Source organism: Rhinoderma darwinii (assembly GCF_050947455.1).
Source record: "Rhinoderma darwinii isolate aRhiDar2 chromosome 1 unlocalized genomic scaffold, aRhiDar2.hap1 SUPER_1_unloc_15, whole genome shotgun sequence".
Classification (NCBI taxonomy): Eukaryota; Metazoa; Chordata; class Amphibia; order Anura; family Rhinodermatidae; genus Rhinoderma; species Rhinoderma darwinii.
Window position 1 is genome coordinate 218785 of NW_027461651.1, and position 24737 is coordinate 243521.

At 41.7% G+C, this 24737-nt stretch overlaps 103 pseudogenes; all 103 read left to right on the plus strand.

The window, feature by feature from the left end:
• Positions 1–7: 7 nt before the first annotated feature.
• On the plus strand, positions 8–126 carry LOC142670231 (5S ribosomal RNA; annotated as a pseudogene).
• A 253-nt stretch (positions 127–379) lies between these two features.
• On the plus strand, positions 380–498 carry LOC142670243 (5S ribosomal RNA; annotated as a pseudogene).
• A 66-nt stretch (positions 499–564) lies between these two features.
• Positions 565–683, plus strand: LOC142669896 (5S ribosomal RNA; annotated as a pseudogene).
• A 67-nt stretch (positions 684–750) lies between these two features.
• On the plus strand, positions 751–869 carry LOC142670255 (5S ribosomal RNA; annotated as a pseudogene).
• Positions 870–936: 67 nt separating this feature from the next.
• LOC142669450 (5S ribosomal RNA) lies at positions 937–1055 on the plus strand (annotated as a pseudogene).
• A 67-nt stretch (positions 1056–1122) lies between these two features.
• Positions 1123–1241, plus strand: LOC142670543 (5S ribosomal RNA; annotated as a pseudogene).
• A 67-nt stretch (positions 1242–1308) lies between these two features.
• Positions 1309–1427, plus strand: LOC142670267 (5S ribosomal RNA; annotated as a pseudogene).
• Positions 1428–1494: 67 nt separating this feature from the next.
• On the plus strand, positions 1495–1611 carry LOC142670272 (5S ribosomal RNA; annotated as a pseudogene).
• A 625-nt stretch (positions 1612–2236) lies between these two features.
• Positions 2237–2355, plus strand: LOC142669091 (5S ribosomal RNA; annotated as a pseudogene).
• Positions 2356–2422: 67 nt separating this feature from the next.
• On the plus strand, positions 2423–2541 carry LOC142670674 (5S ribosomal RNA; annotated as a pseudogene).
• Positions 2542–2980: 439 nt separating this feature from the next.
• Positions 2981–3099, plus strand: LOC142670245 (5S ribosomal RNA; annotated as a pseudogene).
• A 67-nt stretch (positions 3100–3166) lies between these two features.
• On the plus strand, positions 3167–3285 carry LOC142669743 (5S ribosomal RNA; annotated as a pseudogene).
• Positions 3286–3352: 67 nt separating this feature from the next.
• LOC142669845 (5S ribosomal RNA) lies at positions 3353–3471 on the plus strand (annotated as a pseudogene).
• A 67-nt stretch (positions 3472–3538) lies between these two features.
• LOC142669601 (5S ribosomal RNA) lies at positions 3539–3657 on the plus strand (annotated as a pseudogene).
• Positions 3658–3724: 67 nt separating this feature from the next.
• Positions 3725–3843, plus strand: LOC142669575 (5S ribosomal RNA; annotated as a pseudogene).
• Positions 3844–3910: 67 nt separating this feature from the next.
• On the plus strand, positions 3911–4029 carry LOC142669451 (5S ribosomal RNA; annotated as a pseudogene).
• A 67-nt stretch (positions 4030–4096) lies between these two features.
• On the plus strand, positions 4097–4215 carry LOC142670281 (5S ribosomal RNA; annotated as a pseudogene).
• A 67-nt stretch (positions 4216–4282) lies between these two features.
• Positions 4283–4401, plus strand: LOC142669833 (5S ribosomal RNA; annotated as a pseudogene).
• Positions 4402–5026: 625 nt separating this feature from the next.
• LOC142669264 (5S ribosomal RNA) lies at positions 5027–5145 on the plus strand (annotated as a pseudogene).
• A 67-nt stretch (positions 5146–5212) lies between these two features.
• LOC142670675 (5S ribosomal RNA) lies at positions 5213–5331 on the plus strand (annotated as a pseudogene).
• Positions 5332–5770: 439 nt separating this feature from the next.
• On the plus strand, positions 5771–5889 carry LOC142670247 (5S ribosomal RNA; annotated as a pseudogene).
• A 67-nt stretch (positions 5890–5956) lies between these two features.
• LOC142669744 (5S ribosomal RNA) lies at positions 5957–6075 on the plus strand (annotated as a pseudogene).
• A 67-nt stretch (positions 6076–6142) lies between these two features.
• Positions 6143–6261, plus strand: LOC142669846 (5S ribosomal RNA; annotated as a pseudogene).
• Positions 6262–6328: 67 nt separating this feature from the next.
• Positions 6329–6447, plus strand: LOC142670469 (5S ribosomal RNA; annotated as a pseudogene).
• A 67-nt stretch (positions 6448–6514) lies between these two features.
• On the plus strand, positions 6515–6633 carry LOC142669433 (5S ribosomal RNA; annotated as a pseudogene).
• Positions 6634–6700: 67 nt separating this feature from the next.
• Positions 6701–6819, plus strand: LOC142670294 (5S ribosomal RNA; annotated as a pseudogene).
• Positions 6820–6886: 67 nt separating this feature from the next.
• On the plus strand, positions 6887–7005 carry LOC142670260 (5S ribosomal RNA; annotated as a pseudogene).
• A 67-nt stretch (positions 7006–7072) lies between these two features.
• LOC142670470 (5S ribosomal RNA) lies at positions 7073–7191 on the plus strand (annotated as a pseudogene).
• Positions 7192–7258: 67 nt separating this feature from the next.
• On the plus strand, positions 7259–7377 carry LOC142669596 (5S ribosomal RNA; annotated as a pseudogene).
• A 253-nt stretch (positions 7378–7630) lies between these two features.
• Positions 7631–7749, plus strand: LOC142670616 (5S ribosomal RNA; annotated as a pseudogene).
• Positions 7750–8001: 252 nt separating this feature from the next.
• Positions 8002–8120, plus strand: LOC142669092 (5S ribosomal RNA; annotated as a pseudogene).
• Positions 8121–8187: 67 nt separating this feature from the next.
• On the plus strand, positions 8188–8306 carry LOC142670676 (5S ribosomal RNA; annotated as a pseudogene).
• Positions 8307–8745: 439 nt separating this feature from the next.
• LOC142670248 (5S ribosomal RNA) lies at positions 8746–8864 on the plus strand (annotated as a pseudogene).
• Positions 8865–8931: 67 nt separating this feature from the next.
• On the plus strand, positions 8932–9050 carry LOC142669745 (5S ribosomal RNA; annotated as a pseudogene).
• Positions 9051–9117: 67 nt separating this feature from the next.
• On the plus strand, positions 9118–9236 carry LOC142669847 (5S ribosomal RNA; annotated as a pseudogene).
• Positions 9237–9303: 67 nt separating this feature from the next.
• LOC142669602 (5S ribosomal RNA) lies at positions 9304–9422 on the plus strand (annotated as a pseudogene).
• Positions 9423–9489: 67 nt separating this feature from the next.
• Positions 9490–9608, plus strand: LOC142669576 (5S ribosomal RNA; annotated as a pseudogene).
• Positions 9609–9675: 67 nt separating this feature from the next.
• On the plus strand, positions 9676–9794 carry LOC142669452 (5S ribosomal RNA; annotated as a pseudogene).
• A 67-nt stretch (positions 9795–9861) lies between these two features.
• Positions 9862–9980, plus strand: LOC142669068 (5S ribosomal RNA; annotated as a pseudogene).
• Positions 9981–10047: 67 nt separating this feature from the next.
• On the plus strand, positions 10048–10166 carry LOC142670718 (5S ribosomal RNA; annotated as a pseudogene).
• A 67-nt stretch (positions 10167–10233) lies between these two features.
• Positions 10234–10352, plus strand: LOC142669834 (5S ribosomal RNA; annotated as a pseudogene).
• Positions 10353–10977: 625 nt separating this feature from the next.
• LOC142669265 (5S ribosomal RNA) lies at positions 10978–11096 on the plus strand (annotated as a pseudogene).
• Positions 11097–11163: 67 nt separating this feature from the next.
• On the plus strand, positions 11164–11282 carry LOC142670678 (5S ribosomal RNA; annotated as a pseudogene).
• Positions 11283–11721: 439 nt separating this feature from the next.
• On the plus strand, positions 11722–11840 carry LOC142670249 (5S ribosomal RNA; annotated as a pseudogene).
• A 67-nt stretch (positions 11841–11907) lies between these two features.
• On the plus strand, positions 11908–12026 carry LOC142669746 (5S ribosomal RNA; annotated as a pseudogene).
• Positions 12027–12093: 67 nt separating this feature from the next.
• LOC142669849 (5S ribosomal RNA) lies at positions 12094–12212 on the plus strand (annotated as a pseudogene).
• A 67-nt stretch (positions 12213–12279) lies between these two features.
• LOC142670472 (5S ribosomal RNA) lies at positions 12280–12398 on the plus strand (annotated as a pseudogene).
• A 67-nt stretch (positions 12399–12465) lies between these two features.
• On the plus strand, positions 12466–12584 carry LOC142669434 (5S ribosomal RNA; annotated as a pseudogene).
• A 67-nt stretch (positions 12585–12651) lies between these two features.
• LOC142670297 (5S ribosomal RNA) lies at positions 12652–12770 on the plus strand (annotated as a pseudogene).
• Positions 12771–12837: 67 nt separating this feature from the next.
• LOC142670261 (5S ribosomal RNA) lies at positions 12838–12956 on the plus strand (annotated as a pseudogene).
• A 67-nt stretch (positions 12957–13023) lies between these two features.
• LOC142670473 (5S ribosomal RNA) lies at positions 13024–13142 on the plus strand (annotated as a pseudogene).
• Positions 13143–13209: 67 nt separating this feature from the next.
• LOC142669597 (5S ribosomal RNA) lies at positions 13210–13328 on the plus strand (annotated as a pseudogene).
• Positions 13329–13581: 253 nt separating this feature from the next.
• LOC142670617 (5S ribosomal RNA) lies at positions 13582–13700 on the plus strand (annotated as a pseudogene).
• A 67-nt stretch (positions 13701–13767) lies between these two features.
• LOC142669934 (5S ribosomal RNA) lies at positions 13768–13886 on the plus strand (annotated as a pseudogene).
• Positions 13887–13953: 67 nt separating this feature from the next.
• On the plus strand, positions 13954–14072 carry LOC142669345 (5S ribosomal RNA; annotated as a pseudogene).
• A 67-nt stretch (positions 14073–14139) lies between these two features.
• On the plus strand, positions 14140–14258 carry LOC142670712 (5S ribosomal RNA; annotated as a pseudogene).
• A 67-nt stretch (positions 14259–14325) lies between these two features.
• Positions 14326–14444, plus strand: LOC142670251 (5S ribosomal RNA; annotated as a pseudogene).
• A 67-nt stretch (positions 14445–14511) lies between these two features.
• Positions 14512–14630, plus strand: LOC142669423 (5S ribosomal RNA; annotated as a pseudogene).
• Positions 14631–14697: 67 nt separating this feature from the next.
• On the plus strand, positions 14698–14816 carry LOC142670298 (5S ribosomal RNA; annotated as a pseudogene).
• Positions 14817–14883: 67 nt separating this feature from the next.
• On the plus strand, positions 14884–15002 carry LOC142670414 (5S ribosomal RNA; annotated as a pseudogene).
• A 67-nt stretch (positions 15003–15069) lies between these two features.
• Positions 15070–15188, plus strand: LOC142669760 (5S ribosomal RNA; annotated as a pseudogene).
• A 67-nt stretch (positions 15189–15255) lies between these two features.
• Positions 15256–15374, plus strand: LOC142669688 (5S ribosomal RNA; annotated as a pseudogene).
• Positions 15375–15441: 67 nt separating this feature from the next.
• LOC142669506 (5S ribosomal RNA) lies at positions 15442–15560 on the plus strand (annotated as a pseudogene).
• Positions 15561–15627: 67 nt separating this feature from the next.
• Positions 15628–15746, plus strand: LOC142669375 (5S ribosomal RNA; annotated as a pseudogene).
• Positions 15747–15813: 67 nt separating this feature from the next.
• On the plus strand, positions 15814–15932 carry LOC142669219 (5S ribosomal RNA; annotated as a pseudogene).
• A 67-nt stretch (positions 15933–15999) lies between these two features.
• On the plus strand, positions 16000–16118 carry LOC142669183 (5S ribosomal RNA; annotated as a pseudogene).
• A 67-nt stretch (positions 16119–16185) lies between these two features.
• Positions 16186–16304, plus strand: LOC142670586 (5S ribosomal RNA; annotated as a pseudogene).
• A 67-nt stretch (positions 16305–16371) lies between these two features.
• On the plus strand, positions 16372–16490 carry LOC142669996 (5S ribosomal RNA; annotated as a pseudogene).
• Positions 16491–16557: 67 nt separating this feature from the next.
• On the plus strand, positions 16558–16676 carry LOC142669897 (5S ribosomal RNA; annotated as a pseudogene).
• A 67-nt stretch (positions 16677–16743) lies between these two features.
• LOC142669347 (5S ribosomal RNA) lies at positions 16744–16862 on the plus strand (annotated as a pseudogene).
• A 67-nt stretch (positions 16863–16929) lies between these two features.
• Positions 16930–17048, plus strand: LOC142670626 (5S ribosomal RNA; annotated as a pseudogene).
• A 67-nt stretch (positions 17049–17115) lies between these two features.
• LOC142670497 (5S ribosomal RNA) lies at positions 17116–17234 on the plus strand (annotated as a pseudogene).
• A 67-nt stretch (positions 17235–17301) lies between these two features.
• LOC142670165 (5S ribosomal RNA) lies at positions 17302–17420 on the plus strand (annotated as a pseudogene).
• A 67-nt stretch (positions 17421–17487) lies between these two features.
• On the plus strand, positions 17488–17606 carry LOC142669256 (5S ribosomal RNA; annotated as a pseudogene).
• A 253-nt stretch (positions 17607–17859) lies between these two features.
• LOC142670106 (5S ribosomal RNA) lies at positions 17860–17978 on the plus strand (annotated as a pseudogene).
• A 67-nt stretch (positions 17979–18045) lies between these two features.
• LOC142669123 (5S ribosomal RNA) lies at positions 18046–18164 on the plus strand (annotated as a pseudogene).
• A 67-nt stretch (positions 18165–18231) lies between these two features.
• On the plus strand, positions 18232–18350 carry LOC142670358 (5S ribosomal RNA; annotated as a pseudogene).
• A 67-nt stretch (positions 18351–18417) lies between these two features.
• On the plus strand, positions 18418–18536 carry LOC142669124 (5S ribosomal RNA; annotated as a pseudogene).
• Positions 18537–18603: 67 nt separating this feature from the next.
• Positions 18604–18722, plus strand: LOC142670474 (5S ribosomal RNA; annotated as a pseudogene).
• A 67-nt stretch (positions 18723–18789) lies between these two features.
• LOC142670627 (5S ribosomal RNA) lies at positions 18790–18908 on the plus strand (annotated as a pseudogene).
• Positions 18909–19347: 439 nt separating this feature from the next.
• LOC142670018 (5S ribosomal RNA) lies at positions 19348–19466 on the plus strand (annotated as a pseudogene).
• Positions 19467–19905: 439 nt separating this feature from the next.
• Positions 19906–20024, plus strand: LOC142670093 (5S ribosomal RNA; annotated as a pseudogene).
• Positions 20025–20091: 67 nt separating this feature from the next.
• On the plus strand, positions 20092–20210 carry LOC142669253 (5S ribosomal RNA; annotated as a pseudogene).
• A 67-nt stretch (positions 20211–20277) lies between these two features.
• LOC142670701 (5S ribosomal RNA) lies at positions 20278–20396 on the plus strand (annotated as a pseudogene).
• A 67-nt stretch (positions 20397–20463) lies between these two features.
• LOC142669924 (5S ribosomal RNA) lies at positions 20464–20582 on the plus strand (annotated as a pseudogene).
• A 67-nt stretch (positions 20583–20649) lies between these two features.
• On the plus strand, positions 20650–20768 carry LOC142669761 (5S ribosomal RNA; annotated as a pseudogene).
• Positions 20769–20835: 67 nt separating this feature from the next.
• On the plus strand, positions 20836–20954 carry LOC142669080 (5S ribosomal RNA; annotated as a pseudogene).
• Positions 20955–21021: 67 nt separating this feature from the next.
• Positions 21022–21140, plus strand: LOC142670299 (5S ribosomal RNA; annotated as a pseudogene).
• Positions 21141–21207: 67 nt separating this feature from the next.
• On the plus strand, positions 21208–21326 carry LOC142670570 (5S ribosomal RNA; annotated as a pseudogene).
• Positions 21327–21393: 67 nt separating this feature from the next.
• On the plus strand, positions 21394–21512 carry LOC142670707 (5S ribosomal RNA; annotated as a pseudogene).
• A 67-nt stretch (positions 21513–21579) lies between these two features.
• LOC142669558 (5S ribosomal RNA) lies at positions 21580–21698 on the plus strand (annotated as a pseudogene).
• A 67-nt stretch (positions 21699–21765) lies between these two features.
• LOC142670656 (5S ribosomal RNA) lies at positions 21766–21884 on the plus strand (annotated as a pseudogene).
• A 67-nt stretch (positions 21885–21951) lies between these two features.
• LOC142669984 (5S ribosomal RNA) lies at positions 21952–22070 on the plus strand (annotated as a pseudogene).
• A 67-nt stretch (positions 22071–22137) lies between these two features.
• On the plus strand, positions 22138–22256 carry LOC142669171 (5S ribosomal RNA; annotated as a pseudogene).
• Positions 22257–22323: 67 nt separating this feature from the next.
• On the plus strand, positions 22324–22442 carry LOC142669938 (5S ribosomal RNA; annotated as a pseudogene).
• A 440-nt stretch (positions 22443–22882) lies between these two features.
• On the plus strand, positions 22883–23001 carry LOC142670054 (5S ribosomal RNA; annotated as a pseudogene).
• Positions 23002–23068: 67 nt separating this feature from the next.
• On the plus strand, positions 23069–23187 carry LOC142669323 (5S ribosomal RNA; annotated as a pseudogene).
• Positions 23188–23254: 67 nt separating this feature from the next.
• Positions 23255–23373, plus strand: LOC142670510 (5S ribosomal RNA; annotated as a pseudogene).
• Positions 23374–23813: 440 nt separating this feature from the next.
• LOC142670055 (5S ribosomal RNA) lies at positions 23814–23932 on the plus strand (annotated as a pseudogene).
• A 67-nt stretch (positions 23933–23999) lies between these two features.
• On the plus strand, positions 24000–24118 carry LOC142669324 (5S ribosomal RNA; annotated as a pseudogene).
• A 67-nt stretch (positions 24119–24185) lies between these two features.
• Positions 24186–24304, plus strand: LOC142669703 (5S ribosomal RNA; annotated as a pseudogene).
• A 67-nt stretch (positions 24305–24371) lies between these two features.
• On the plus strand, positions 24372–24490 carry LOC142669049 (5S ribosomal RNA; annotated as a pseudogene).
• A 67-nt stretch (positions 24491–24557) lies between these two features.
• Positions 24558–24676, plus strand: LOC142669629 (5S ribosomal RNA; annotated as a pseudogene).
• Positions 24677–24737: the final 61 nt, after the last annotated feature.

Sequence of the window (24737 nt, forward strand, 5' to 3'; positions counted from 1 at the left end):
TTTTAATGTCAATGGCCATTCTAAGCTGAATGTGCCTGCTCTCGTCAGATCGCAGAAGTTACACAGCTTAAGGCCTCGCTAGTACCAGTGTGGGAGACTGTCTGGGAATCCGTGGTGCGGTTGACTTTTTATTATGTCGTTTAGATTTTGTTTCACAATCGATTAAAAAGGACTATGGATTAAAGCATTTAATGTCAATGACCATTCTAAGCTGAATGTGCCCGCCCTCGTTAGATCGCAGAAGTTACACAGCTTAACGCCTCGCTAGTACCAGTGTGGGTGACTGTCTGGGAATCCGTGGTGCGGTTGACTTTTTATTATGTCGTTTAGATTTTGTTTCACAATCGATTAAAAAGGACTATGGATTAAAGCATTTACTGTCAATGGCCATTCTAAGCTGAATGTGCCTGCTCTCGTCAGATCGCAGAAGTTACACAGCTTAAGGCCTCGCTAGTACCAGTGTGGGAGACTGTCTGGGAATCCGTGGTGCGGTTGACTTTTTATTATGTCGTTTAGATTTGTTTCACAATCGATTAAAATGGACTATGGATTAAAGCATTTAACGTCAATGGCCATTCTAAGCTGAATGTGCCTGCTCTCGTCAGAACGCAGAAGTTACATAGCTTAAGTCCTCGCTAGTACCAGTGTGGGAGACTGTCTGGGAATCCGTGGTGCGGTTGCCTTTTTATTATGTTGTTTAGATTTTGTTTCACAATAGATTAAATAGGACTATGGATTAAGGCTTTTAATGTCAATGGCCATTCTAAGCTGAATGTGCCTGCTCTCGTCAGATCGCAGAAGTTACACAGCTTAAGGCCTCGCTAGTACCAGTGTGGGAGACTGTCTGGGAATCCGTGGTGCGGTTGACTTTTTATTATGTCGTTTAGATTTTGTTTCACAATCGATTAAAAAGGACTATGGATTAAAGCATTTAATGTCAATGGCCATTCTAAGCTGAATGTCCCTGCTCTTGTCAGATCGCAGAAGTTACACAGCTTAAGGCCTCGCTAGTACCAGTGTGGGAGACTGTCTGGGAATCCGTGGTGCGGTTGACTTTTTATTATGTCGTTTAGATTTTGTTTCACAATAGATTAAATAGGACTATGGATTAAGGCTTTTAAAGTCAATGGCCATTCTAAGCTGAATGTGCCTGCTCTCGTCAGATCGCAGAAGTTACACAGTTTAAGGCCTCGCTAGTACCAGTGTGGGAGACTGTCTGGGAATCCGTGGTGCGGTTGACTTTTTATTCTGTCGTTTAGATTTTGTTTTACAATCGATTAAAAAGGACTATGGATTAAAGCATTTAATGTCAATGGCCATTCTAAGCTGAATGTGCCTGCTCTCGTCAGATCGCAGAAGTTACACAGCTTAAGGCCTCGCTAGTACCAGTGTGGGAGACTGTCTGGGAATCCGTGGTGCGGTTGACTTTTTATTATGTCGTTTAGATTTTGTTTCACAATCGATTAAAAAGGACTATGGATTAAAGCATTTAATGTCAATGGCCATTCTAAGCTGAATGTGCCTGCTCTCGTCAGATCGCAGAAGTTACACAGCTTAAGGCCTTGCTAGTACCAGTGTGGGTTTGTCTGGGAATCCATGGTGCGGTTGACATTTTATTATGTCGTTTAGAATTTGTTTCACAATCGATTAAAAATAATAATAAACTAAAGCTTTAAAAGTTAATGGCTATTCTTAGGTGAAATGTGCCTTTTCTCGTCAAATCGCAGATCAATAACACTTTAACACCTCGCTAGTAACAGTGTGGGAGACTTTCTGGGCTTCCGTGGTGCTGTTGACTTTTTATTATGTCGTTTAGAATTTCTTTCACAATTGTTTAAAAATAAAAATAGACTAAAGCTTTAAAAGTTAATAGCCATTCTAAGCTTAAATGTGCCTTTTCTCGTCAAATCGCAGATATATAACACTTTAAGGCCTCGCTAGTACGAGTGTGAGAGACTGTCTGGGAATCCGAGGTGCGGTTGACTTTTTATTATGTCGTTTAGATTTGTTTCACAATCGATTAAAATGGACTATGGATTTAAGCATTTAATGTCAATGGCCATTCTAAGCTGAATGTGCCTGCTCTCGTCAGATCGCAGAAGTTACACAGCTCAAGGCCTCGCTGGTACGAGTGTGAGAAACTGTCTGGGAATCCGAGGTACGGTTGACTTTTTATTATGTCGTTTAGATTTGTTTCACAATCGATTAAAATGGACTATGGATTAAAGCATTTAATGTCAATGGCCATTCTAAGCTGAATGTGCCTGCTCTCGTCAGATCGCAGAAGTTACACAGCTCAAGGCCTCGCTAGTACCAGTGTGGGACACTGTCTGGGAATCCGTGGTGCGGTTGACTTTTTATTATGTCGTTTAGATTTTGTTTCACAATCGATTAAAAAGGACTATGGATTAAAGCATTTAATGTCAATTGCCATTCTAAGCTGAATGTGCCTGCCCTCGTCAGATCGCAGAAGTTACACAGCTTAAGGCCTCGCTAGTACCAGTGTGGGAGACTGTCTGGGAATCCGTGGTGCGGTTGACTTTTTATTATGTTGTTTAGATTTTGTTTCACAATCGATTAAAAAGGACTATGGATTAAAGCATTTATTGTCAATGGCCATTCTAAGCCGAATGTGCCTGCTCTCGTCAGATCGCAGAAGTTTCACAGCTTAAGGCCTCGCTAGTACCAGTGTGGGAGGCTGTCTGGGAATCCGTGGTGCGGTTGCCTTTTTATTATGTCGTTTAGATTTTGTTTCACAATAGATTAAATAGGACTATGGATTAAAGCATTTGACGTCAATGGCAATTCTAAGCCGAATGTCCCTGCTCTCGTCAGAATGCAGAAGTTACACAGCTTAAGGCCTCGCTAGTACCAGTGTGGGAGACTGTCTGGGAATCCGTGGTGCGGTTGAATTTTTATTATGTCGTTTAGATTTTGTTTCACAATCGATTAAAAAGGACTATGGATTAAAGCATTTAATGTCAATGGCCATTCTAAGCTGAATGTCCCTGCTCTCGTCAGATCTCAGAAGTAACACAGCTTAAGGCCTCGCTAGTACCAGTGTGGGAGACTGTCTGGGAATCCGTGGTGCGGTTGAATTTTTATTATGTTGTTTAGATTTTGTTTCACAATCGATTAAAAAGGACTATGGATTAAAGCATTCAATGTCAATGGCCATTCTAAGCTGAATTTCCCTGCTCTCGTCAGATCGCAGAAGTTACACAGCTTAAGGCCTCGCTAGTACCAGTGTGGGAGACTGTCTGGGAATCGGTGGTGCGGTTGACTTTTTATAATGTTGTTTAGATTTTGTTTCACAATAGATTAAATAGGACTATGGATTAAGGCTTTTAATGTCAATGGCCATTCTAAGCTGATTGTGCCTGCTCTCGTCAGATCGCAGAAGTTACACAGCTTAAGGCCTCGCTAGTACCAGTTTGGGAGACTGTCTGGGAATCCGTGGAGTGGTTGACTTTTTATTATGTCCTTTAGATTTTGTTTCACAATCGATTAAAAAGGACTATGGATTAAAGCATTTAATGTCAATGGCCATTCTAAGCTGAATCTGCCTGCTCTCGTCAGAGCGCAGAAGTTACACAGCTTAAGGCCTCTCTAGTACCAGTGTGGGAGACTGTCTGGGAATCCGTGGTGCGGTTGACTTTTTATTATGTCGTTTAGATTTTGTTTCACAATCGATTAAAAAGGACTATGGATTAAAGAATTTAGCGTCAATGGCCATTCTAAGCTGAATGTGCCTGCTCTCGTCAGATCGCAGAAGTTACACAGCTTAAGGCCTCGCTAGTACCAGTGTGGGAGACTGTCTGGGAATCCGTGGTGCGGTTGCATTTTTATTATGTCGTTTAGATTTTGTTTCACATTCGATTAAAAAGGACTATGGATTAAAGCATTTAATGTCAATGGCCATTCTAAGCTGAATGTCCCTGCTCTTGTCAGATCGCAGAAGTTACACAGCTTAAGGCCTCGCTAGTACCAGTGTGGGAGACTGTCTGGGAATCCGTGGTGCGGTTGACTTTTTATTATGTCGTTTAGATTTTGTTTCACAATAGATTAAATAGGACTATGGATTAAGGCTTTTAAAGTCAATGGCCATTCTAAGCTGAATGTGCCTGCTCTCGTCAGATCGCAGAAGTTACACAGCTTAAGGCCTCGCTAGTACCAGTGTGGGAGACTGTCTGGGAATCCGTGGTGCGGTTGACTTTTTATTATGTCGTTTAGATTTTGTTTCACAATCGATTAAAAAGGACTATGGATTAAAGCATTTAATGTCAATGGCCATTCTAAGCTGAATGTGCCTGCTCTCGTCAGATCACAGAAGTTACACAGCTTAAGGCCTTGCTAGTACCAGTGTGGGAGGCTGTCTGGGAATCCATGGTGCGGTTGACATTTTATTATGTCGTTTAGAATTTGTTTCACAATCGATTAAAAATAATAATAAACTAAAGCTTTAAAAGTTAATGGCTATTCTTAGGTGAAATGTGCCTTTTCTCGTCAAATCGCAGATCAATAACACTTTAACACCTCGCTAGTAACAGTGTGGGAGACTTTCTGGGCTTCCGTGGTGCTGTTGACTTTTTATTATGTCGTTTAGAATTTCTTTCACAATTGTTTAAAAATAAAAATAGACTAAAGCTTTAAAAGTTAATAGCCATTCTAAGCTTAAATGTGCCTTTTCTCGTCAAATCGCAGATATATAACACTTTAAGGCCTCGCTAGTACGAGTGTGAGAGACTGTCTGGGAATCCGAGGTGCGGTTGACTTTTTATTATGTCGTTTAGATTTGTTTCACAATCGATTAAAATGGACTATGGATTTAAGCATTTAATGTCAATGGCCATTCTAAGCTGAATGTGCCTGCTCTCGTCAGATCGCAGAAGTTACACAGCTCAAGGCCTCGCTGGTACGAGTGTGAGAAACTGTCTGGGAATCCGAGGTACGGTTGACTTTTTATTATGTCGTTTAGATTTGTTTCACAATCGATTAAAATGGACTATGGATTAAAGCATTTAATGTCAATGGCCATTCTAAGCTGAATGTGCCTGCTCTCGTCAGATCGCAGAAGTTACACAGCTCAAGGCCTCGCTAGTACCAGTGTGGGACACTGTCTGGGAATCCGTGGTGCGGTTGACATTTTATTATGTCGTTTAGATTTTGTTTCACAATCGATTAAAAAGGACTATGGATTAAAGCATTTAATGTCAATTGCCATTCTAAGCTGAATGTGCCTGCCCTCGTCAGATCGCAGAAGTTACACAGCTTAAGGCCTCGCTAGTACCAGTGTGGGAGACTGTCTGGGAATCCGTGGTGCGGTTGACTTTTTATTATGTTGTTTAGATTTTGTTTCACAATCGATTAAAAAGGACTATGGATTAAAGCATTTATTGTCAATGGCCATTCTAAGCCGAATGTGCCTGCTCTCGTCAGATCGCAGAAGTTTCACAGCTTAAGGCCTCGCTAGTACCAGTGTGGGAGGCTGTCTGGGAATCCGTGGTGCGGTTGCCTTTTTATTATGTCGTTTAGATTTTGTTTCACAATAGATTAAATAGGACTATGGATTAAAGCATTTGACGTCAATGGCAATTCTAAGCCGAATGTCCCTGCTCTCGTCAGAATGCAGAAGTTACACAGCTTAAGGCCTCGCTAGTACCAGTGTGGGAGACTGTCTGGGAATCCGTGGTGCGGTTGAATTTTTATTATGTCGTTTAGATTTTGTTTCACAATCGATTAAAAAGGACTATGGATTAAAGCATTTAATGTCAATGGCCATTCTAAGCTGAATGTCCCTGCTCTCGTCAGATCTCAGAAGTAACACAGCTTAAGGCCTCGCTAGTACCAGTGTGGGAGACTGTCTGGGAATCCGTGGTGCGGTTGAATTTTTATTATGTTGTTTAGATTTTGTTTCACAATCGATTAAAAAGGACTATGGATTAAAGCATTCAATGTCAATGGCCATTCTAAGCTGAATTTCCCTGCTCTCGTCAGATCGCAGAAGTTACACAGCTTAAGGCCTCGCTAGTACCAGTGTGGGAGACTGTCTGGGAATCGGTGGTGCGGTTGACTTTTTATAATGTTGTTTAGATTTTGTTTCACAATAGATTAAATAGGACTATGGATTAAGGCTTTTAATGTCAATGGCCATTCTAAGCTGATTGTGCCTGCTCTCGTCAGATCGCAGAAGTTACACAGCTTAAGGCCTCGCTAGTACCAGTTTGGGAGACTGTCTGGGAATCCGTGGAGTGGTTGACTTTTTATTATGTCCTTTAGATTTTGTTTCACAATCGATTAAAAAGGACTATGGATTAAAGCATTTAATGTCAATGGCCATTCTAAGCTGAATGTCCCTGCTCTCGTCAGATCGCAGAAGTTACACAGCTTAAGGCCTCGCTAGTACCAGTGTGGGAGACTGTCTGGGAATCCGTGGTGCGGTTGACTTTTTATTATGTCGTTTAGATTTTGTTTCACAATCGATTAAAAAGGACTATGGATTAAAGCATTTAATGTCAATGGCCATTCTAAGCTGAATGTGCCTGCTCTCGTCAGATCGCAGAAGTTACACAGCTTAAGGCCTCGCTAGTACCAGTGTGGGAGACTGTCTGGGAATCTGTGGTGCGGTTAACTTTTTATTATGTCGTTTAGATTTTGTTCCACAATCGATTAAAAAGTACTATGGATTAAAGCATTTAATGTCAATGGCCATTCTAAGCTGAATGTGCCTGCTCTCGTCAGATCGCAGAAGTTACACAGCTTAAGGCCTCGCTAGTACCAGTGTGGGAGACTGTCTGGGAATCCGTGGTGCGGTTGACTTTTTATTATGTCGTTTAGATTTTGTTTCACAATAGATTAAATAGGACTATGGATTAAAGCATTTAACGTCAATGGCCATTCTAAGCTGAATGTGCCTGCTCTGGTCAGAACGCCGAAGTTACACAGCTTAAGGCCTCGCTAGTACCAGTGTGGGAGACTGTCTGGGAATCCGTGGTGCGGTTGAATTTTTATTATGTCGTTTAGATTTTGTTTCACAATCGATTAAAAAGGACTATGGATTAAAGCCTTTGATGTCAATGGCCATTCTAAGCTGAATGTCCCTGCTCTCGTCAGATCGCAGAAGTTACACAGCTTAAGGCCTCGCTAGTACCAGTGTGGGAGACTGTCTGGGAATCCGTGGTGCGGTTGACTTTTTATTATGTTGTTTAGATTTTGTTTCACAATAGATTAAATAGGACTATGGATTAAGGCTTTTAACGTCAATGGCCATTCTAAGTTGAATGTGCCTGCTCTCGTCAGAACGCAGAAGTTACACAGCTTAAGGCTTCGCTAGTACCAGTGTGGGAGACTGTCTGGGAATCCGTGGTGCGGTTGAATTTTTATTATGTCGTTTAGATTTTGTTTCACAATCGATTAAAAAGGACTATGGATTAAAGCATTTAATGTCAATGGCCATTCTAAGCTGAATGTGCCTGCTCTCGTCAGATCGCAGAAGTTGCACAGCTTAAGGCCTTGCTAGTATCAGTGTGGGAGACTGTCTGGGAATCCGTGGTGCGGTTGCCTTTTTATTATGTCGTTTAGATTTTGTTTCACAATCGATTAAAAAGGACTATGGATTAAAGCATTTAATGTCAATGGCCATTCTAAGCTGAATGTGCCTGCTCTCGTCAGATCGCAGAAGTAACACAGCTTAAGGCCTCGCTAGTACCAGTGTGGGAGACTGTCTGGGAATCCGTGGTGCGGTTGACTTTTTATTATGTCGTTTAGATTTTGTTTCACAATCGATTAAAAAGGACTATGGATTAAAGCATCTAATGTCAATGGCCATTCTAAGCTGAATGTGCCTGCTCTCGTCAGATCGCAGAAGTTACACAGCTCAAGGCCTCGCTGGTACGAGTGTGAGAAACTGTCTGGGAATCCGAGGTACGGTTGACTTTTTATTATGTCGTTTAGATTTGTTTCACAATCGATTAAAATGGACTATGGATTAAAGCATTTAATGTCAATGGCCATTCTAAGCTGAATGTGCCTGCTCTCGTCAGATCGCAGAAGTTACACAGCTCAAGGCCTCGCTAGTACCAGTGTGGGACACTGTCTGGGAATCCGTGGTGCGGTTGACTTTTTATTATGTCGTTTAGATTTTGTTTCACAATCGATTAAAAAGGACTATGGATTAAAGCATTTAATGTCAATTGCCATTCTAAGCTGAATGTGCCTGCCCTCGTCAGATCGCAGAAGTTACACAGCTTAAGGCCTCGCTAGTACCAGTGTGGGAGACTGTCTGGGAATCCGTGGTGCGGTTGACTTTTTATTATGTTGTTTAGATTTTGTTTCACAATCGATTAAAAAGGACTATGGATTAAAGCATTTATTGTCAATGGCCATTCTAAGCCGAATGTGCCTGCTCTCGTCAGATCGCAGAAGTTTCACAGCTTAAGGCCTCGCTAGTACCAGTGTGGGAGGCTGTCTGGGAATCCGTGGTGCGGTTGCCTTTTTATTATGTCGTTTAGATTTTGTTTCACAATAGATTAAATAGGACTATGGATTAAAGCATTTGACGTCAATGGCAATTCTAAGCCGAATGTCCCTGCTCTCGTCAGAATGCAGAAGTTACACAGCTTAAGGCCTCGCTAGTACCAGTGTGGGAGACTGTCTGGGAATCCGTGGTGCGGTTGAATTTTTATTATGTCGTTTAGATTTTGTTTCACAATCGATTAAAAAGGACTATGGATTAAAGCATTTAATGTCAATGGCCATTCTAAGCTGAATGTCCCTGCTCTCGTCAGATCTCAGAAGTAACACAGCTTAAGGCCTCGCTAGTACCAGTGTGGGAGACTGTCTGGGAATCCGTGGTGCGGTTGAATTTTTATTATGTTGTTTAGATTTTGTTTCACAATCGATTAAAAAGGACTATGGATTAAAGCATTCAATGTCAATGGCCATTCTAAGCTGAATTTCCCTGCTCTCGTCAGATCGCAGAAGTTACACAGCTTAAGGCCTCGCTAGTACCAGTGTGGGAGACTGTCTGGGAATCGGTGGTGCGGTTGACTTTTTATAATGTTGTTTAGATTTTGTTTCACAATAGATTAAATAGGACTATGGATTAAGGCTTTTAATGTCAATGGCCATTCTAAGCTGATTGTGCCTGCTCTCGTCAGATCGCAGAAGTTACACAGCTTAAGGCCTCGCTAGTACCAGTTTGGGAGACTGTCTGGGAATCCGTGGAGTGGTTGACTTTTTATTATGTCCTTTAGATTTTGTTTCACAATCGATTAAAAAGGACTATGGATTAAAGCATTTAATGTCAATGGCCATTCTAAGCTGAATCTGCCTGCTCTCGTCAGAGCGCAGAAGTTACACAGCTTAAGGCCTCTCTAGTACCAGTGTGGGAGACTGTCTGGGAATCCGTGGTGCGGTTGACTTTTTATTATGTCGTTTAGATTTTGTTTCACAATCGATTAAAAAGGACTATGGATTAAAGAATTTAGCGTCAATGGCCATTCTAAGCTGAATGTGCCTGCTCTCGTCAGATCGCAGAAGTTACACAGCTTAAGGCCTCGCTAGTACCAGTGTGGGAGACTGTCTGGGAATCCGTGGTGCGGTTGCATTTTTATTATGTCGTTTAGATTTTGTTTCACATTCGATTAAAAAGGACTATGGATTAAAGCATTTAATGTCAATGGCCATTCTAAGCTGAATGTCCCTGCTCTTGTCAGATCGCAGAAGTTACACAGCTTAAGGCCTCGCTAGTACCAGTGTGGGAGACTGTCTGGGAATCCGTGGTGCGGTTGACTTTTTATTATGTCGTTTAGATTTTGTTTCACAATAGATTAAATAGGACTATGGATTAAGGCTTTTAAAGTCAATGGCCATTCTAAGCTGAATGTGCCTGCTCTCGTCAGATCGCAGAAGTTACACAGCTTAAGGCCTCGCTAGTACCAGTGTGGGAGACTGTCTGGGAATCCGTGGTGCGGTTAACTTTTTATTATGTCGTTTAGATTTTGTTTCACAATCGATTAAAAAGGACTATGGATTAAAGCATTTAATGTCAATGGCCATTCTAAACTGAATGTGCCTGCTCTCGTCAGATCGCAGAAGTTACACAGCTTAAGGCCTCGCTAGTACCAGTGTGGGAGACTGTCTGGGAATCCGTGGTGCGGTTGACTTTTTATTATGTCGTTTAGATTTTGTTTCACAATCGATTAAAAAGGACTATGGATTAAAGCATTTAATGTCAATGGCCATTCTAAGCTGAATGTGCCTGCTCTCGTCAGATCACAGAAGTTACACAGCTTAAGGCCTTGCTAGTACCAGTGTGGGAGGCTGTCTGGGAATCCATGGTGCGGTTGACATTTTATTATGTCGTTTAGAATTTGTTTCACAATCGATTAAAAATAATAATAAACTAAAGCTTTAAAAGTTAATGGCTATTCTTAGGTGAAATGTGCCTTTTCTCGTCAAATCGCAGATCAATAACACTTTAACACCTCGCTAGTAACAGTGTGGGAGACTTTCTGGGCTTCCGTGGTGCTGTTGACTTTTTATTATGTCGTTTAGAATTTCTTTCACAATTGTTTAAAAATAAAAATAGACTAAAGCTTTAAAAGTTAATAGCCATTCTAAGCTTAAATGTGCCTTTTCTCGTCAAATCGCAGATATATAACACTTTAAGGCCTCGCTAGTACGAGTGTGAGAGACTGTCTGGGAATCCGAGGTGCGGTTGACTTTTTATTATGTCGTTTAGATTTGTTTCACAATCGATTAAAATGGACTATGGATTTAAGCATTTAATGTCAATGGCCATTCTAAGCTGAATGTGCCTGCTCTCGTCAGATCGCAGAAGTTACACAGCTCAAGGCCTCGCTGGTACGAGTGTGAGAAACTGTCTGGGAATCCGAGGTACGGTTGACTTTTTATTATGTCGTTTAGATTTGTTTCACAATCGATTAAAATGGACTATGGATTAAAGCATTTAATGTCAATGGCCATTCTAAGCTGAATGTGCCTGCTCTCGTCAGATCGCAGAAGTTACACAGCTCAAGGCCTCGCTAGTACCAGTGTGGGACACTGTCTGGGAATCCGTGGTGCGGTTGACATTTTATTATGTCGTTTAGATTTTGTTTCACAATCGATTAAAAAGGACTATGGATTAAAGCATTTAATGTCAATTGCCATTCTAAGCTGAATGTGCCTGCCCTCGTCAGATCGCAGAAGTTACACAGCTTAAGGCCTCGCTAGTACCAGTGTGGGAGACTGTCTGGGAATCCGTGGTGCGGTTGACTTTTTATTATGTTGTTTAGATTTTGTTTCACAATCGATTAAAAAGGACTATGGATTAAAGCATTTATTGTCAATGGCCATTCTAAGCCGAATGTGCCTGCTCTCGTCAGATCGCAGAAGTTTCACAGCTTAAGGCCTCGCTAGTACCAGTGTGGGAGGCTGTCTGGGAATCCGTGGTGCGGTTGCCTTTTTATTATGTCGTTTAGATTTTGTTTCACAATAGATTAAATAGGACTATGGATTAAAGCATTTGACGTCAATGGCAATTCTAAGCCGAATGTCCCTGCTCTCGTCAGAATGCAGAAGTTACACAGCTTAAGGCCTCGCTAGTACCAGTGTGGGAGACTGTCTGGGAATCCGTGGTGCGGTTGAATTTTTATTATGTCGTTTAGATTTTGTTTCACAATCGATTAAAAAGGACTATGGATTAAAGCATTTAATGTCAATGGCCATTCTAAGCTGAATGTCCCTGCTCTCGTCAGATCTCAGAAGTAACACAGCTTAAGGCCTCGCTAGTACCAGTGTGGGAGACTGTCTGGGAATCCGTGGTGCGGTTGAATTTTTATTATGTTGTTTAGATTTTGTTTCACAATCGATTAAAAAGGACTATGGATTAAAGCATTCAATGTCAATGGCCATTCTAAGCTGAATTTCCCTGCTCTCGTCAGATCGCAGAAGTTACACAGCTTAAGGCCTCGCTAGTACCAGTGTGGGAGACTGTCTGGGAATCGGTGGTGCGGTTGACTTTTTATAATGTTGTTTAGATTTTGTTTCACAATAGATTAAATAGGACTATGGATTAAGGCTTTTAATGTCAATGGCCATTCTAAGCTGATTGTGCCTGCTCTCGTCAGATCGCAGAAGTTACACAGCTTAAGGCCTCGCTAGTACCAGTTTGGGAGACTGTCTGGGAATCCGTGGAGTGGTTGACTTTTTATTATGTCCTTTAGATTTTGTTTCACAATCGATTAAAAAGGACTATGGATTAAAGCATTTAATGTCAATGGCCATTCTAAGCTGAATGTCCCTGCTCTCGTCAGATCGCAGAAGTTACACAGCTTAAGGCCTCGCTAGTACCAGTGTGGGAGACTGTCTGGGAATCCGTGGTGCGGTTGACTTTTTATTATGTCGTTTAGATTTTGTTTCACAATCGATTAAAAAGGACTATGGATTAAAGCATTTAATGTCAATGGCCATTCTAAGCTGAATGTGCCTGCTCTCGTCAGATCGCAGAAGTTACACAGCTTAAGGCCTCGCTAGTACCAGTGTGGGAGACTGTCTGGGAATCTGTGGTGCGGTTAACTTTTTATTATGTCGTTTAGATTTTGTTCCACAATCGATTAAAAAGTACTATGGATTAAAGCATTTAATGTCAATGGCCATTCTAAGCTGAATGTGCCTGCTCTCGTCAGATCGCAGAAGTTACACAGCTTAAGGCCTCGCTAGTACCAGTGTGGGAGACTGTCTGGGAATCCGTGGTGCGGTTGACTTTTTATTATGTCGTTTAGATTTTGTTTCACAATAGATTAAATAGGACTATGGATTAAAGCATTTAACGTCAATGGCCATTCTAAGCTGAATGTGCCTGCTCTGGTCAGAACGCCGAAGTTACACAGCTTAAGGCCTCGCTAGTACCAGTGTGGGAGACTGTCTGGGAATCCGTGGTGCGGTTGAATTTTTATTATGTCGTTTAGATTTTGTTTCACAATCGATTAAAAAGGACTATGGATTAAAGCCTTTGATGTCAATGGCCATTCTAAGCTGAATGTCCCTGCTCTCGTCAGATCGCAGAAGTTACACAGCTTAAGGCCTCGCTAGTACCAGTGTGGGAGACTGTCTGGGAATCCGTGGTGCGGTTGACTTTTTATTATGTTGTTTAGATTTTGTTTCACAATAGATTAAATAGGACTATGGATTAAGGCTTTTAACGTCAATGGCCATTCTAAGTTGAATGTGCCTGCTCTCGTCAGAACGCAGAAGTTACACAGCTTAAGGCTTCGCTAGTACCAGTGTGGGAGACTGTCTGGGAATCCGTGGTGCGGTTGAATTTTTATTATGTCGTTTAGATTTTGTTTCACAATCGATTAAAAAGGACTATGGATTAAAGCATTTAATGTCAATGGCCATTCTAAGCTGAATGTGCCTGCTCTCGTCAGATCGCAGAAGTTGCACAGCTTAAGGCCTTGCTAGTATCAGTGTGGGAGACTGTCTGGGAATCCGTGGTGCGGTTGCCTTTTTATTATGTCGTTTAGATTTTGTTTCACAATCGATTAAAAAGGACTATGGATTAAAGCATTTAATGTCAATGGCCATTCTAAGCTGAATGTGCCTGCTCTCGTCAGATCGCAGAAGTAACACAGCTTAAGGCCTCGCTAGTACCAGTGTGGGAGACTGTCTGGGAATCCGTGGTGCGGTTGACTTTTTATTATGTCGTTTAGATTTTGTTTCACAATCGATTAAAAAGGACTATGGATTAAAGCATCTAATGTCAATGGCCATTCTAAGCTGAATGTGCCTGCTCTCGTCAGATCGCAGAAGTTACACAGCTTAATGCCTCGCTAGTACCAGTGTGGGAGACTGTCTGGGAATCCGTGGTGCGGTTGCCTTTTTATTATGTCGTTTAGATTTTGTTTCACAATCGATTAAAAAGGACTATGGATTAAAGCATTTAATGTCAATGGCCATTCTAAGCTGAATGTGCCTGCTCTCGTCAGATCGCAGAAGTTACACAGCTTAAGGCCTCGCTAGTGCCAGTGTGGGAGACTGTCTGGGAATCCGTGGTGCAGTTGACTTTTTGTTATGTCGTTTAGATTTTGTTTCACAATCGATTAAAAAGTACTATGGATTAAAGCATTTAATGTCAATGGCCATTCTAAGCTGAATGTGCCTGCTCTCGTCAGATCGCAGAAGTTACACAGCTTAAGGCCTCGCTAGTAGCAGTGTGGGAGACTGTCTGGGAATCCGTGGTGCGGTTGACTTTTTATTATGTCGTTTAGATTTTGTTTCACAATAGATTAAATAGGACTATGGATTAAAGTATTTAACGTCAATGGCCATTCTAAGCTGAATGTGCCTGCTCTGGTCAGAACGCAGAAGTTACACAGCTTAAGTCCTCGCTAGTACCAGTGTGGGAGACTGTCTGGGAATCCGTGGTGCGGTTGAATTTTTATTATGTCGTTTAGATTTTGTTTCACAATCGATTAAAAAGGACTATGGATTAAAGCCTTTAATGTCAATGGCCATTCTAAGCTGAATGTCCCTGCTCTCGTCAGATCGCAGAAGTTACACAGCTTAAGGCCTCCCTAGTACCAGTGTGGGAGACTGTCTGGGAATCCGTGGTGCGGTTGACTTTTTATTATGTTGTTTAGATTTTGTTTCACAATAGATTAAATAGGACTATGGATTAATGCTTTTAATGTCAATGGCCATTCTAAGCTGAATGTGCCTGCTCTCGTCAGATCGCAGAAGTTACACAGCTTAAGGCCTCGCTAGTACCAGTGTGGGAGACTGTCTGGGAATCCGTGGTGCGGTTGACTTTTTATTATGTCGTTTAGATTTTGTTTCACAATCATTTAAAAAGGACTATGGATTAAAGCATTTAATGTCAATGGCCATTCTAAGCTGAATGTGCCTGCTCTCGTTAGATCGCAGAAGTTACACAGCTTAAGGCCTCGCTAGTACCAGTGTGGGAGACTGTCTGGGAATCCGTGGTGCAGTTGACTTTTTATTATGTTGTTTAGATTTTATTTCACAATAGATTAAATAGGACTATGGATTAAGGCTTTTAATGTCAATGGCCAGTCTAAGCTGAATGTGCCTGCTCTCGTCAGATCGCAGAAGTTACACAGCTTAAGGCCTCCCTAGTACCAGTGTGGGAGACTGTCTGGGAATCCGTGGTGCGGTTGACTTTTTATTATGTTGTTTAGATTTTGTTTCACAATAGATTAAATAGGACTATGGATTAAAATATTTATCGTCAATGGCCATTCTAAGCTGAATGTGCCTGCTCTGGTCAGAACGCAGAAGTTACACAGCTTAAGGCCTCGCTAGTACCAGTGTGGGAGACTGTCTGGGAATCCGTGGTGCGGTTTACTTTTTATTATGTCGTTTAGATTTTGTTTCACAACCGATTAAAAAGGACTATGGATTAAAGCATTTAATGTCAATGGCCATTCTAAGCTGAATGTGCCTGCTCTCGTCAGATCGCAGAAGTTACACAGCTTAAGGCCTCGCTAGTACCAGTGTGGGAGACTGTCTAGGAATCCGTGGTGCGGTTTACTTTTTATTATGTCGTTTAGATTTTGTTTCACAACCGATTAAAAAGGACTATGGATTAAAGCATTTAATGTCAATGGCCATTCTAAGCTGAATGTGCCTGCTCTCGTCAGATCGCAGAAGTTACACAGCTTAAAGCCTCGCTAGTACCAGTGTGGGAGACTGTCTGGGAATCCGTGGTGCGGTTGACTTTTTATTATGTCGTTTAGATTTTGTTTCACAATAGATTAAATAGGACTATGGATTAAAACATTTAACGTTAATGGCCATTCTAAGCTGAATGTGCCTGCTCTCGTCAGAACGCAGAAGTTACACAGCTTAAGGCCTCGCTAGTACCAGTGTGGGAGACTGTCTGGGAATCCGTGGTGCGGTTGAATTTTTATTATGTCGTTTAGATTTTGTTTCACAATCGATTAAAAAGGACTATGGATTAAAGCATTTAATGTCAATGGCCATTCTAAGCTGAATGTCCCTGCTCTCGTCAGATCGCAGAAGTTACACAGCTTAAGGCCTCGCTAGTACCAGTGTGGGAGACTGTCTGGGAATCCGTGGTGCGGTTGCCTTTTTATTATGTCGATTAGATTTTGTTTCACAATCGATTAAAAAGGACTATGGATTAAAGCATTTAGTGTCAATGGCCATTCTAAGCTGAATGTGCTTGCTCTCGTCAGATCGCAGAAGTTACACAGCTTAAGGCCTCGCTAGTACCAGTGTGGGAGACTGTCTGGGAATCCGTGGTGCGGTTGACTTTTTATTATGTCGTTAAGATTTTGTTTCACAATCGATTAAAAAGGACTATGGATTAAAGCATTTAATGTTAATGGCCATTCTAAGCTGAATGTGCCTGCTCTCGTTAGATTGCAGAAGTTAAACAGTTTAACGCCTCGCTAGTACCAGTGTGGGAGACTGTCTGGGAATACGTGGTGCGGTTGACTTTTTATTATGTCGTTTAGATTTTGTTTCACAATAGATTAAATAGGACTATGGATTAAAGTATTTAACGTCAATGGCCATTCTAAGCTGAATGTCCCTGCACTCGTCAGATCGCAGAAGTTACACAGCTTAAGGCCTCGCTAGTACCAGTGTGGGAGACTGTCTGGGAATCCGTGGTGCGGTTGAATTTTTATTATGTCGTTTAGATTTTGTTTCACAATCGATTAAAAAGGACTATGGATTAAAGCATTTAATGTCAATGGCCATTCTAAGCTGAATGTCCCTGCTCTCGTCAGATTGCAGAAGTTACACAGCTTAAGGCCTCGCTAGTACCAGTGTGGGAGACTGTCTGGGAATCCGTGGTGCGGTTGACTTTTTATTATGTCGTTTAGATTTTGTTTCACAATCGATTAAAAAGGACTATGGATTAAAGCATTTAATGTCAATGGCCATTCTAAGCTGAATGTGCCTGCTCTCGTCAGATCGCAGAAGTTACACAGCTTAAGGCCTCGCTAGTACCAGTGTGGGAGACTGTCTGGGAATCCGTGGTGCGGTTGCCTTTTTATTATGTCGTTTAGATTTTGTTTCACAATCGATTAAAAAGTACTATGGATTAAAGCATTTAATGTCAATGGCCATTCTAAGCTGAATGTACCTGCTCTCGTCAGATCGCAGAAGTTACACAGCTTAAGGCCTCGCTAGTACCAGTGAGGGAGACTGTCTGGGAATCCGTGGTGCGGTTGACTTTTTATTATGTCGTTTAGATTTTGTTTCACAATAGATTAAATAGGACTATGGATTAAAGCATTTAACGTCAATGGCCATTCTAAGCTGAATGTGCCTTCTCTGGTCAGAACGCAGAAGTTACACAGCTTAAGGCCTCGCTAGTACCAGTGTGGGAGACTGTCTGGGAATCCGTGGTGCGGTTGACTTTTTATTATGTCGTTTAGATTTTGTTTCACAATCGATTAAAAAGGACTATGGATTAAAGCCTTTAATGTCAATGGCCATTCTAAGCTGAATGTCCCTGCTCTCGTCAGATCGCAGAAGTTACACAGCTTAAGGCCTCGCTAGTACCAGTGAGGGAGACTGTCTGGGAATCCGTGGTGCGGTTGACTTTTTATTATGTCGTTTAGATTTTGTTTCACAATAGATTAAATAGGACTATGGATTAAAGCATTTAACGTCAATGGCCATTCTAAGCTGAATGTGCCTTCTCTGGTCAGAACGCAGAAGTTACACAGCTTAAGGCCTCGCTAGTACCAGTGTGGGAGACTGTCTGGGAATCCGTGGTGCGGTTGAATTTTTATTATGTCGTTTAGATTTTGTTTCACAATCGATTAAAAAGGACTATGGATTAAAGCCTTTAATGTCAATGGCCATTCTAAGCTGAATGTCCCTTCTCTCGTCAGATCGCAGAAGTTACACAGCTTAAGGCCTCGCTAGTACCAGTGTGGGAGACTGTCTGGGAATCTGTGGTGCGGTTGACTTTTTATTATGTTGTTTAGATTTTGTTTCACAATAGATTAAATAGGACTATGGATTAAGGCTTTTAGTGTCAATGGCCATTCTAAGCTGAATGTGCCTGCTCTCGTCAGATCGCAGAAGTTACACAGCTTAAGGCCTCGCTAGTACCAGTGTGGGAGACTGTCTGGGAATCCGTGGTGCGGTTGAATTTTTATTATGTCGTTTAGATTTTGTTTCACAATCGATTAAAAAGGACTATGGATTAAAGCATTTAATGTCAATGGCCATTCTAAGCTGAATGTGCCTGCTCTCGTCAGATCGCAGAAGTTACACAGCTTAAGGCCTCGCTAGTACCAGTGTGGGAGACTGTCTGGGAATCCGTGGTGCAGTTGACTTTTTATTATGTCGTTTAGATTTTATTTCCCAATAGATTAAATAGGACTATGGATTAAGGCTTTTAATGTCAATGGCCATTCTAAGCTGAATGTGCCTGCTCTCGTCAGATCGCAGAAGTTACACAGCTTAAGGCCTCGCTAGTACCAGTGTGGGAGACTGTCTGGGAATCCGTGGTGCGGTTGAATTTTTATTATGTCGTTTAGATTTTGTTTCACAATCGATTAAAAAGGACTATGGATTAAAGCATTTAATGTCAATGGCCATTCTAAGCTGAATGTCCCTGCTCTCGTCAGATCGCAGAAGTTACACAGCTTAAGGCCTCGCTAGTACCAGTGTGGGAGACTGTCTGGGAATCCGTGGTGCGGTTGACTTTTTATTATGTCGTTTAGATTTTGTTTCACAATCGATTAAAAAGGACTATGGATTAAAGCATTTAATGTCAATGGCCATTCTAAGCTGAATGTGCCTGCTCTCGTCAGATCGCAGAAGTTACACAGCTTAAGGCCTCGCTAGTACCAGTGTGGGAGACTGTCTGGGAATCCGTGGTGCGGTTGCCTTTTTATTATGTCGTTTAGATTTTGTTTCACAATCGATTAAAAAGGACTATGGATTAAAGCATTTAATGCTAATGGCTATTCTAAGCTGAATGTGCCTGCTCTCGTTAAATCGTAGAAGTTACACAGCTTAACGCCTCACTAGTACTAGTGTGGGAGACTGTCTGGGAATCCGTGGTGCGGTTGACTTTTTATTATGTCGTTTAGATTTTGTTTCACAATAGATTAAATAGGACTATGGATTAAAGCATTTAACGTCAATGGCCATTCTAAGCTGAATGTGCCTTCTCTGGTCAGAACGCAGAAGTTACACAGCTTAAGGCCTCGCTAGTACCAGTGTGGGAGACTGTCTGGGAATCCGTGGTGCGGTTGAATTTTTATTATGTCGTTTAGATTTTGTTTCACAATCGATTAAAAAGGACTATGGATTAAAGCCTTTAATGTCAATGGCCATTCTAAGCTGAATGTCCCTGCTCTCGTCAGATCGCAGAAGTTACACAGCTTAAGGCCTCGCTAGTACCAGTGAGGGAGACTGTCTGGGAATCCGTGGTGCGGATGACTTTTTATTATGTCGTTTAGATTTTGTTTCACAATAGATTAAATAGGACTATGGATTAAAGCATTTAACGTCAATGGCCATTCTAAGCTGAATGTGCCTTCTCTGGTCAGAACGCAGAAGTTACACAGCTTAAGGCCTCGCTAGTACCAGTGTGGGAGACTGTCTGGGAATCCGTGGTGCGGTTGAATTTTTATTATGTCGTTTAGATTTTGTTTCACAATCGATTAAAAAGGACTATGGATTAAAGCCTTTAATGTCAATGGCCATTCTAAGCTGAATGTCCCTTCTCTCGTCAGATCGCAGAAGTTACACAGCTTAAGGCCTTGCTAGTACCAGTGTGGGAGACTGTCTGGGAATCTGTGGTGCGGTTGACTTTTTATTATGTTGTTTAGATTTTGTTTCACAATAGATTAAATAGGACTATGGATTAAGGCTTTTCATGTCAATGGCCAGTCTAAGCTGAATGTCCCTGCTCTCGTCAGATCGCAGAAGTTGCACAGCTTAAGGCCTCGCTAGTACCAGTGTGGGAGACTGTCTGGGAATCCGTGGTGCGGTTGACTTTTTATTATGTCGTTTAGATTTTGTTTCACAATCGATTAAAAAGGACTATGGATTAAAGCATTTAATGTCAATGGCCATTCTAAGCTGAATGTGCCTGCTCTCGTCAGATCGCAGAAGTTACACAGCTTAAGGCCTCGCTAGTACCAGTGTGGGAGACTGTCTGGGAATCCATGGTGCGGTTGACTTTTTATTAAGTCGTTTAGATTTTGTTTCACAATCGATTAAAAAGGACTATGGATTAAAGCATTTAATGTCAATGGCCATTCTAAGCTGAATGTGCCTGCTCTCGTCAGATCGCAGAAGTTACACAGCTTAAGGCCTCGCTAGTACCAGTGTGGGAGACTGTCTGGGAATCCGTGGTGCGGTTTACTTTTTATTATGTCGTTTAGATTTTGTTTCACAATCGATTAAAAAGGACTATGGATTAAAGCATTTAATGTCAATGGCCATTCTAAGCTGAATGTGCCTGCTCTCGTCAAATCGCAGAAGTTACACAGCTTAAGGCCTCGCTAGTACCAGTGTGGAAGACTGTCTGGGAATCCGTGGTGCGGTTGACTTTTTATTATGTCGTTTAGATTTTGTTTCACAATAGATTAAATAGGACTATGGATTAAAACATTTAACGTCAATGGCCATTCTAAGCTGAATGTGCCTGCTCTCGTCAGAACGCATAAGTTACACAGCTTAAGGCCTCGCTAGTACCAGTGTGGGAGACTGTCTGGGAATCCGTGGTGCGGTTGAATTTTTATTATGTCGTTTAGATTTTGTTTCACAATCGATTAAAAAGGACTATGGATTAATGCATTTAATGTCAATGGCCATTCTAAGCTGAATGTGCCTGCTCTCGTCAGATTGCAGAAGTTACACAGCTTAAGGCCTCGCTAGTACCAGTGTGGGAGACTGTCTGGGAATCCGTGGTGCGGTTGACTTTTTAGTATGTCGGTTAGATTTTGTTTCACAATCGATTAAAAAGGACTATGGATTAAAGCATTTAATGTCAATGGCCATTCTAAGCTGAATGTGCCTGCTCTCGTCAGATCGCAGAAGTTACACAGCTTAAGGCCTCGCTAGTACCAGTGTGGGAGACTGTCTGGGAATCCGTGGTGCGGTTGACTTTTTATTATGTCGTTTAGATTTTGTTTCACAATAGATTAAATTGGACTATGGATTAAAGCATTTAACGTCAATGGCCATTCTAAGCTGAATGTGCCTGCTCTCGTCAGAACGCAGAAGTTACACAGCTTAAGGCCTCGCTAGTACCAGTGTGGGAGACTCTCTGGGAATCCGTGGTGCGGTTGACTTTTTATTATGTTATTTAGATTTTGTTTCACAATAGATTAAATAGGACTATGGATTAAGGCTTTTAATGGCAATGGCCATTCTAAGCTGAATGTGCCTGCTCTCGTCAGATCGCAGAAGTTACACAGCTTAAGGCCTCGCTAGTACCAGTGTGGGAGACTGTCTGGGAATCCGTGGTGCGGTTGACTTTTTATTATGTTGTTTAGATTTTGTTTCACAATCGATTAAAAAGGACTATGGATTAAAGCATTTAATGTCAATGGCCATTCTAAACTGAATGTGCCTGCTCTCGTCAGATCGCAGAAGTTACACAGCTTATGGCCTCGCTAGTACTAGTGTGGGAGACTGTCTGGGAATCCGTGGTGCGGTTGACTTTTTATTATGTCGTTTAGATTTTGTTTCACAATCGATTAAAAAGGACTATGGATTAAACCATTTAATGTCAATGGCCATTCTAAGCTGAATGTGCCTGCTCTCGTCAGATCGCTGAAGTTACACAGCTTAAGGCCTCGATAGTACCAGTGTGGGAGACTGTCTGGGAATCCGTGGTGCGGTTGACTTTTTATTATGTCGTTTAGATTTTGTTTCACAATCGATTAAAAAGGACTATGGATTAAAGCATTTAATGTCAATGGCCATTCTAAGCTGAATGTGCCTGCTCTCGTCAGATCGCAGAAGTTACACAGCTTAAGGCCTCGCTAGTACCAGTGTGGGAGAATGTCTGGGAATCCGTGGTGCGGTTGCCTTTTTATTATGTCGTTTAGATTTTGTTTCACAATAGATTAAATAGGACTATGGATTAAAGCATTTAACGTCAATAGCCATTCTAAGCTGAATGTGCCTGCTCTCGTCAGAACGCAGAAGTTACACAGCTTATGGCCTCGCTAGTACCAGTGTGGGAGACTGTCTGGGAATCCGTGGTGCGGTTGGCTTTTTATTATGTTGTTTAGATTTTGTTTCACAATAGATTAAATAGGACTATGGATTAAGGCTTTTAATGTCAATGGCCATTCTAAGCTGAATGTGCCTGTTCTCGTTAGATCGCAGAAGTTACACAGCTTAATGCCTCGCTAGTACCAGTGTGGGAGACTGTCTGGGAAGCCGTGGTGCGGTTGACTTTTTATTATGTCGTTTAGATTTTGTTTCGCAATAGATTAAATAGGACTATGGATTAAAGCATTTAACGTCAATGGCCATTCTAAACTGAATGTGCATGCTCTCGTCAGATCGCAGAAGTTACACAGCTTAAGGCCTCGCTAGTACCAGTGTGGGAGACTGTCTGGGAATCCGTGGTCCGGTTGGCTTTTTATTATGTTGTTTAGATTTTGTTTCACAATAGATTAAATAGGACTATGGATTAAGGTTTTTAATGTCAATGGCCATTCTAAGCTGGAATGTGCTTGTTCTCGTTAGATCGCAGAAGTTACACAGCTTAACGCCTCGCTAGTACCAGTGTGGGAGACTGTCTGGGAATCCGTGGTGCGGTTGACTTTTTATTATGTCGTTTAGATTTTGTTTCACAATAGATTAAATAGGACTATGGATTAAGGCTTTTAATGTCAATGGCCATTCTAAGCTGAATGTGCCTGTTCTCGTTAGATCGCAGAAGTTACACAGCTTAACGCCTCGCTAGTACCAGTGTGGGAGACTGTCTGGGAATCCGTGGTGCGGTTGACTTTTTACTATGTCGTTTAGATTTTGTTTCACAATAGATTAAATAGGACTATGGATTAAAGCATTTAACGTCAATGGCCATTCTAAGCTGAATGTGCCTGCTCTCGTCAGATCGCAGAAGTTACACAGCTTAAGCCCTCGCTAGTACCAGTGTGGGAGACTGTCTGGGAATCCGTGGTGCGGTTGACTTTTTATTATGTCGTTTAGATTTTGTTTCACAATAGATTAAATAGGACTATGGATTAAAGCATTTAACGTCAATGGCCATTCTAAGCTGAATGTGCCTGCTCTCGTCAGAACGCAGAAGTTACACAGCTTAAGGCCTCGCTGGTACCAGTGTGGGAGACTGTCTGGGAATCCGTGGTGCGGTTGACTTTTTATTATGTCGTTTAGATTTTGTTTCGCAATAGATTAAATAGGACTATGGATTAAAGCATTTAACGTCAATGGCCATTCTAAACTGAATGTGCATGCTCTCGTCAGATCGCAGAAGTTACACAGCTTAAGGCCTCGCTAGTACCAGTGTGGGAGACTGTCTGGGAATCCGTGGTCCGGTTGGCTTTTTATTATGTTGTTTAGATTTTGTTTCACAAAAGATTAAATAGGACTATGGATTAAGGTTTTTAATGTCAATGGCCATTCTAAGCTGGAATGTGCTTGTTCTCGTTAGATCGCAGAAGTTACACAGCTTAACGCCTCGCTAGTACCAGTGTGGGAGACTGTCTGGGAATCCGTGGTGCGGTTGACTTTTTATTATGGCGTTTAGATTTTGTTTCACAATAGATTAAATAGGACTATGGATTAAGGCTTTTAATGTCAATGGCCATTCTAAGCTGAATGTGCCTGTTCTCGTTAGATCGCAGAAGTTACACAGCTTAACGCCTCGCTAGTACCAGTGTGGGAGACTGTCTGGGAATCCGTGGTGCGGTTGACTTTTTATTATGTCGTTTAGATTTTGTTTCACAATAGATTAAATAGGACTATGGATTAAAGCATTTAACGTCAATGGCCATTCTAAGCTGAATGTGCCTGCTCTCGTCAGATCGCAGAAGTTACACAGCTTAAGCCCTCGCTAGTACCAGTGTGGGAGACTGTCTGGGAATCCGTGGTGCGGTTGACTCTTTATTATGTCGTTTAGATTTTGTTTCACAATAGATTAAATAGGACTATGGATTAAAGCATTTAACGTTAATGGCCATTCTAAGCTGAATGTGCCTGCTCTCGTCAGAACGCAGAAGTTACACAGCTTAAGGCCTCGCTGGTACCAGTGTGGGAGACTGTCTGGGAATCCGTGGTGCGGTTGAATTTTTATTATGTCGTTTAGATTTTGTTTCACAATCGATTAAAAAGGACTATGGATTAAAGCATTTAGTGTCAATGGCCATTTTAAGCTGAATGTGCCTGCTCTCGTCAGATCGCAGAAGTTACACAGCTTAAGGCCTCGCTAGTACCAGTGTGGGGGACTGTCTGGGAATCCGTGGTGCGGTTGACTTTTTATTATGTTGTTTAGATTTTATTTCACAATAGATTAAATAGGACTATGGATTAAGACTTTTAATGTCAATGGCCATTCTAAGCTGAATGTGCCTACTCTCGTCAGATCGCAGAAGTTACACAGCTTAAGGCCTCGCTAGTACCAGTGTGGGAGACTGTCTGGGAATCCGTGGTGCGGTTGGCTTCTTATTATGTCGTTTAGATTTTGTTTCACAATCGATTAAAAAGGACTATGGATTAAAGCA